The sequence below is a fragment of the Rhagoletis zephyria genome, unplaced genomic scaffold (assembly GCF_001687245.7).
Source record: "Rhagoletis zephyria isolate East Lansing unplaced genomic scaffold, Rhagoletis_zephyria_1.1 Rzeph_scaffold_01094, whole genome shotgun sequence".
Lineage (NCBI taxonomy): Eukaryota > Metazoa > Arthropoda > Insecta > Diptera > Tephritidae > Rhagoletis > Rhagoletis zephyria.
Window position 1 is genome coordinate 25,125 of NW_016158178.1, and position 8,023 is coordinate 33,147.

Consider the following 8,023-nt stretch of genomic DNA (forward strand, 5'->3'; position numbering starts at 1 on the left):
TACAAATAAATTATATTACCGAAACCGAAAAATTTTATAAAAAAAAGTTTTCGATTATCTCAAGCCTCCATAACATGGCCAGTGCGTCGAATTTCAACTAAAATGGCACTTTTAGTGTAAAAAATCAGTTACACGCAAGTCACATTTTATTTAACTTGATGATTAAAATGATTTTAAATTTCTAAACAAGTGGCAACTCTCCTCAAAAATATTTTCGAAAGAAAGCTCCCTCTCTCGTTTGATACCCATATTAAAATATTTCGTTTAATATTTTAAATAAATTGAGTTTGAATTTCTTAACAGGTGGCAACCCCGTACAAAAATATTTAGAAATAAAATTGGCTTAAACCACTCTCATTTGGTACTCTTACTAAAATATTTGTTTTCAATTGTTAATTAAACTGATTTTAAGTTTATGAAAAGTTGGCAACTCTTTTCAAAACTATTTTTGAAATAAATCGCTTTTAAACCCCTTTTGTTGGCACCTACATTGTGGTCATATTTGATCTAACTAAATAAATAGTTGACTTTAATTTTTGAAAAAGGTGGCAGCCCGCTTCAAATATATCCTATATGTTAATGTAGGTAATAACCTGAAAGCGTGTCAAAATTCAATAAGTCCAGCTGTTTCAGCGTGAAAGCTTAACAAACATACGCACGTTTATAATATTAGTACAGTGTTTTTAAAAATATTTTTTTTTTTTAAAATTACCTCAGATGATAAAAGTGTTTAAGCTTAAGAGGCCTGCATAAGAATGTCTAACTCACGTAAATCTATTATTTTTGTTCGAAATATTTTTGCGGAAGTTATAAAATATAATAAAATACTAGCAGACCCGGCGAACTTCGTCCCGCCCAAAATTTTTATATATTTTATTGAAACTTTTTGGTCCAACATTTTCACCAACAATTCACGTTTACGATTTTCATTGGCACATTTGTCTGCTAAGATTAAGGTTTGGTGGTCATTTTCCGCTTTAAATAACCTTAGGAAAGTGTTATATCCGTTCTTGAAATTCTCCAGTTGTGCGGCATTTCATAGCACGGTTATTCGCAAAGCGAAATAAATTATATATATATACGAATTTTAGGCAAATCGGACCATAAATACGATTACTTCGAACAGATCGGTCCCTGGTCCACTTCTCGGACAAAGTGGATCATATATGCTAAAAAGCTTCCTACGTACCGAATTTTAAGCAAATCGGAACGTAAGTACGATTTTTTCGAATAGATCAGTCCCTGGTCCACTTCTCGGAAAAATGGACCACATATCCTAATATATGCTAAAAAACTACTTACGTACCGAATTTTAAGCAAATCGGATCATAAATGCGATTTTTTGGAATAGATCGGTCCCTGGTCCACTTCTCCGAAAAAATTGATCATATATGCTAATACATGCTAAAAAGCTACCTGCGCACCGAATTTTAAGCAAATCGGACCGTAAATTCGATTGCTTCTAATAGATCGGTCCCTGGACCACTTCCCGGAAAAAATGGGTCATATATGCTAATATATGCTAAAAAGCTACTTACGTACTAAATTTTAAGCAAATCGGACCATAATAAGCTTTTTTCGAATAGACCGGTCCCTGGTCCACCTACCCGAAAAAAAGTAAAATTTTTTTAGCCTAAAACATGCTGGTTACCGAAAGCTATTTGTATACAAAATTTCATGAAAATCGGACCAGCCGTTCGCGAGATTACCTGTTACAAAAAAAAGGGACTTCTCTTTATATAATTAGTATAGATATAGATAAGCTAATTAAGCTACTGGGTTCATACCCCATTTATAAAGGTTTATAATCCTTTTCTTTTTAATTTTTAATAATACTGCTAAAATTATATTTTTTTTAATTTTAAAAGTAGGAACAATAATTACCATCTCGTCTAATTCTTGGTTAAGTGCTTGAAATAGGTTTAGAAATTAATTTATTATCTTTTATCCCCCTAATACGAGATAATAATTTAATATCAACAGAAGCCTCCCTTAAGTATTTTTTGAAACAAGCAATTGCATCTGCTGTATTATTGTTTGCTATCATTCTAATATACATAAATAATTTTCCAACAATTCAACATAATTTAATATTTAATAATTTAATTATTTATTCATCTTTACTATTAAAAAGTGGGGCAGCACCATTCCATTTTTGATTTCCAAATGTAATAGAAGGGTTATCATGAATAAATGCACTAATTTTAATAACATGACAAAAAATTGCTACTCTTGTATTAATTTCTTACACTAATTGAAGAAATTTTATTTATTTAGCAATTATTCTTTCAACAGTAATAGGCTCATTAGGAGGATTAAATCAAACCTCTCTTCGTAAATTAATAGCTTTCTCTTCAATTAACCATTTAGGTTGAATGTTAACTGCTATGCAAGCTAGTGAATCAACTTGATTAATTTATTTTTCCATATATTCATTTTTATCTTTTAGATTAATTTTTATATTCAACAATTTTAAAATATATCATATTAATCAAGTTTTTAATTCAAAAATTTTAAAATTTTGTTTATTCTTTAATTTATTATCTTTAGATGGANAATTTATTTTTCCATATATTCATTTTTATCTTTTAGATTAATTTTTATATTCAACAATTTTAAAATATATCATATTAATCAAGTTTTTAATTCAAAAATTTTAAAATTTTGTTTATTCTTTAATTTATTATCTTTAGATGGACTTCCGCCATTTATTGGATTTTTACCAAAATGATTAGTTATTCAATTATTAATTGTTAATAATGAATATATTTTAATAACAATTATAACTATAATAACTTTAATCAAGTTTATGTTTTGCTGCATTTATATTAAATTATTCTGAAAATAATTGAATTAATAATATACAAATAAATAATTTTTCATTTAAATGTATATTATTTTTTTTTTTTATTTCAACATTTAGATTAATTTTAATTTCTTTAATTTTTTTTATTTTTTAATTACAAATAAATTTAACTCTCTAAATATTTATAAAAAGGCTTTAAGTTAAAAGAACCAATAGCCTTCAAAGTTATAAATATAAGTTAAATCTTTTAAGCCTTAGTAATTATTTTACTCCTTTAGAATTGCAGTCTAATATCATTATTGACTATAAAGCCTAATTGATTAAAAAGAATTAATTCTTATAAATAGATTTACAGTCTATCGCCTAAATTCAGCCATTTAATCGCGACAATGACTATTTTCAACAAATCACAAAGATATTGGAACTTTATATTTTATCTTTGGAGCTTGAGCCGGAATAGTAGGGACCTCTCTTAGAATCCTAATTCGGGATGAATTAGGGCATCCAGGAGCTTTAATTTGTGATGATGATGTTACAGTTCCGAATAAATAAAAAGATTTTCCGTACGTTTCAAAGGCAGTTAAAAAATGCGTATAATTTTCGTCACGAAATTGACATCATAAGTTTTGTGTTTCTAGTTCAGCTTTCGTCACTCGAAAATTTTACCTCGAGGAGGTCTTTTATTAGATATCAATTATTTTGGGGTAGCAAATTTAAAATAGAAAACGACGAAAACGAAAACGAAAATACAAACAATAATCTAAATGTTTTATTTTTCTCAAATAAATTGCTAACAATATTATCTTAATCTAAATTATGTATTCAAATCGATGTGTTCATTAAAACACATAATTTTTCGAATACGGAATAAAGCGAAAAAGAATGATCACATCCTTTGTATTCGAAAAAATAAAAAATAAAAATATGAGAAATGATAAAAACTTATCAACTTGGTACCAACTTTGGATACAATAAACAACTGTATCCGTCTGATTGTCTCATAGTTTATTTTTGTTAAGATTTCTCCACTTGAGAAATCCATATATGTAATACTCCTATATTGGCAGTAAGAGCTAGTACCGTCCGAAAACACTACAGTACAGATAAATCAATAAACACGTACGAAAGAAAAGGAACACATACGTTTATAAATAAACATGTACACGACACATTTACAAAAACGGCAATCAAGTACACAATACATTGACAAAAATGGTACTAGACTGTCTCGCTTTGATTTCGGAATGCTTACACATTGAGATGTTAGCTTACTACCAATATAGAAGTATTACATATATGGATTTCTCAAGTAGTTTTTCTCAGTGGCAATTTATACATATTTATGTAAGTAGCAGCGGCACATTGGGTGAACAAAATGCATTCATACATACTTATTTATGTACAACTGTAGGTAATATTGTACGCGTCCCAGGTAGGTTAAGTGCGGGTGATAAACCCAAGTAGCATAGTAAATACTGTGTACATACCTGCAATTAAAATGGGGAAAAATGTTACAATTTCGGCATGTGACTAAAAAAACTCTAAAACACACACAAATTGTGGTTTCCAAGACATGTACGAAGTGATTTGCACAGCTGCATCCTTCAACTTGTCAACTCGCGGGAAATTCCCCTATTTGCAGGGAATTTCGGATTAAGTGGCAATCGGGGAATGGGAAATTTTTTTCGGGGTACTGGGTATGATATTTTTATATCTTAAAGTAACCAAATTAGTCAGATATGTTAATTTTTAACCATTTGACCCCTTTTTGAGCGACATTTTTTTAATTTGAATAGCAATATCGGCGGCGAGGAGTTGATAAGGTGCATGCATCAAATCTTGTGCAGAATATGGTCAGATGAACGCATGCCCGACGACTGGAATTTAAGTGTGCTCTGCCCAATCCACAAGAAAAGTCACCTCGCCTTTTGCGCCAACTACCGCGGGATCAGCCTCCTAAGCATAGGTTACAAGGTCTTATCGAGCGGATTGTGTGAAAGACTGAAGCCCACCATCAATGAACTGATTGGGCTTTATCAGTGTGGCTTTAGACCTGGCAAACCCGCCATAGACCAGGTATTCACAATACGCGAACTCTTGGAAAAGACCCGCGAGAAAAGGATCGACACTCACCACCTATTTGTCGACATTAAAGCTGCTTTTAACAGCACTAAAAGGAGTTGCCTATACGCCGCTATTTCTGAATTTGGCATCCCCTCAAAACACATACGGCTGTGTAAAATGACGTAGAGCAATACCACCAGCTCCGTCAGTCAGCACATTCGCGCCTTGGCACCCACGTCACTGTTAACAGTTACAATTTTGAGAAAGTAGAGAATTTCGTGTACTTGGGAACCAGCATTAACACCGATAATAATGTCAGCATTGAAATCGAACGCAGAATCACTCTTGCCAACAAGTGCTACTTTGGACTGAGTGGGCAATTCAGGAGTAAAGTCCTCTCTCGACATGCGAAAACCACGCTCTATAAGTCACTCATCATGCCCGTGCTGGTATATGGCGCAGAAGCATGGACAATGCCAACATCCGATGAGGCGGCTCTTGGAGTGTTTGAGAGAAAAATTTTGCGGAATATTTACGGGCCTTTACGCGTTGGCGACGGCGAGTACCGCAGACGATGGAACGATGAGCTGTGTGAGCTTTACAACGCCATGGACATAGTGCAGCGAATTAAAATACAGCAGCTTTCCTGGCTTGGCCATGTCATTCGAATGGACACCGACGCTCCAGATCTGAATGTATTCGACTCGGAACCCACTGGTGGTAGCAGAGGAAGAGGGAGGCGCACTGGGATGCAAAGATCAGGTAGAGAAGGACTTGGCTTCACTTGGCGTTTCCAATTGGCGTCAGTTGGCACAGAGGAGAAACGACTAGCGTGCTTTGCTGAACTCGGCCAAAATCCCTTAGGTGGTTACAGCGCCAAAAAAGAAGAAGAAGAAGAAGAATAGCAATATCTCCACAAAAAAAGTTTTCCCAGATATAAGCTATATACCAGATGAAATCTAGGATGTTGGGCTATATTTGTGGGAACCTAGAATGAAATCGACTGACCAGTTTTTGAGAAAATGCCCGAAATGTGTATTTTCAGCAGCCCGATATTTAGTTTTCAGGCGATAACATTATGACATATTTATATTTTATTAACACGAAAGATAGCGTTAGATAGCTTGTTTGAAGACCCTTCAACCGATATCTACTTCAATGGTATGGAATAAGTAGTGCGACCTCAGTGGTAGTTTAAAAAATTGCCTTTTTTCAAATTTCAGGCACGCGAATCAAAACATCCTGGAACAAAACCTTCTTAGTTTTTTTTTGTACTTTAATTCCTGAAAGTAAGAAAAAAAATTAAATGAAGGTACGTACAGACGCCACATATATACCAAAGCATCTCGTAGTGGAGACACGAACAAAAACACATTTACCTCTATATCTTTCCAACTAGTGGCCCGAACTTAATATATAAGGCATCGTTTGAAAGGTATTGGCCTATAGAATAACACTAAATATGTTGGGTGTACCCACTTGCCCCCTTAAACCGGCAAAAGCAAAAAAAAAAGTGTTTTGTTTCGCAACACTTTAGCCTAATTTTTTAGAATCCGGTTAATCGTTTTTGACGCTTGAATACATTTTCTGGACACCCTCTGCAAGGCCTTTCCAACGATATCTCAAACGTGTCGATCTGACATCNCGGCAAGCGCTGATGTTGCTGAACTCGGAGTCTCTTAAGCCTCTCGCCGAAAGACAGGGAGTCATCTACTATGGCTTCGAGAAGGTAGTCATGAAGGTCTACCAGACCGACTGCAGAGGGGATGACGAGCCTGTTCCGGTTGCGCTGGTGGGCGAAAATATGAATGTGGAGGATGCCCCCATAGGTATGGAGGTCGAGTCCGTCATGTCGGACAGTGACAGCATTGCTGGCCCTCCTTCGAGTGCGGGATCGGTTATCACTGTTGGCCCGCTGTTCGACAGGGCGGAGGAGGAATTGCTCCTTGCGTCCGATGGGGATGGCGCCTGCGGAGGGGTGCTGGAGAGGATTTCGGAGGATGAATATTCTTCAGATCAATCTTCAGCACTCTAAGGCGGCATCAGCCAACCTTTTAATCCACCTTGAGCAAGGTGGAGTTGATGTAGTCCTGATCCAGGAGCCGTGGCTGAGCAGCTGCAATAAGGTTTCTGGTATCGGGACGAGGGACTACAAACTGGTGGTGCAGCGGGATGCAGGTAGACCTCGATCTTGCATGCTCATCAGAAAGGAACTTAATGCTTTTATTTTGCCTCTTTTCAGCGATGGAGACATTGTCACGGTGAGCCTTGAGGCTGCAACCGGAGAACTCTGGTTAATCTCCGCTTATATGGCGCACGAGGACGAGGTGGAGCCACCTCCGTGCTTACTAAGGAATGCGGTGGCAGAAGCTAGACGCAGGAGGATCCGCGTTGTTATTGGGTCTGACGCGAATTCCCACCATACGATTTGGGGCAGCTCAGATATCAACAGTAGAGGTGAGTCACTCTTTAATTTTATACTTAATGAAAATTTATGTATATGTAATAGGGAGAGCGACCCCACTTTTGTAACGGCTAGTAGAGAAGAGGTTTTAGATATTACGTTGGTCTCTTCTGATATAATGTCCCGTATATCTGGCTGGAGAGTTCTTAGTGAGCACTCCTTTTCCGATCATCGGTACATGCAATTCGCCTTGGACGAAGCGAGTCCTAAGAACAAACCTTACATGAATCTGAGGAGAACCAACTGGGACTTACACTGCAGAAGTCTGCAGAAATTGCTTCCGGTTGCGCCCGTGGGGGGCGGGACCTGGAGTGAAGGCGAAATTGACGAATTAATTGGAGTGTTCACCACTTCGTGTAAAAGGGCCATTGATATGTCTTGTCCCCTGAGTTACCACAAAGGTAAGAGCAAACCGCTCTGGTGGTCGGAGGAGCTCTCTGATCTTAGGGCCTCGAGCAGAGGCCTTTTCAATAGGGCCAGGAAGAGTAAATCAGCCTCCGACTGGGCACTGTATAAGATTGGGCTTGGGATATATAAGTCCGAGATCAGAAAAGCGAAGCGGACATCGTGGAGACTGTTCTGCGAAAGCCTGGAGGGTAGTCAGGAGTGTTCAAGGTTTCGGCGAGTTCTTTCTGAGAATCCCGCTCCCCTGGGATACATCAGGGATTAGGGCGGCGGCTGGGCAATGA

The 8,023-nt window shown here is 36.6% G+C and overlaps 1 pseudogene; it reads left to right on the forward strand.

Annotated features, from left to right (window-relative positions):
• The window catches only part of LOC108362759 (NADH-ubiquinone oxidoreductase chain 2-like), an 11,328-nt pseudogene extending 8,386 nt beyond the window's left edge, over positions 1–2,942 (forward strand).
• The last annotated feature ends 5,081 nt before the right edge of the window (positions 2,943–8,023 follow it).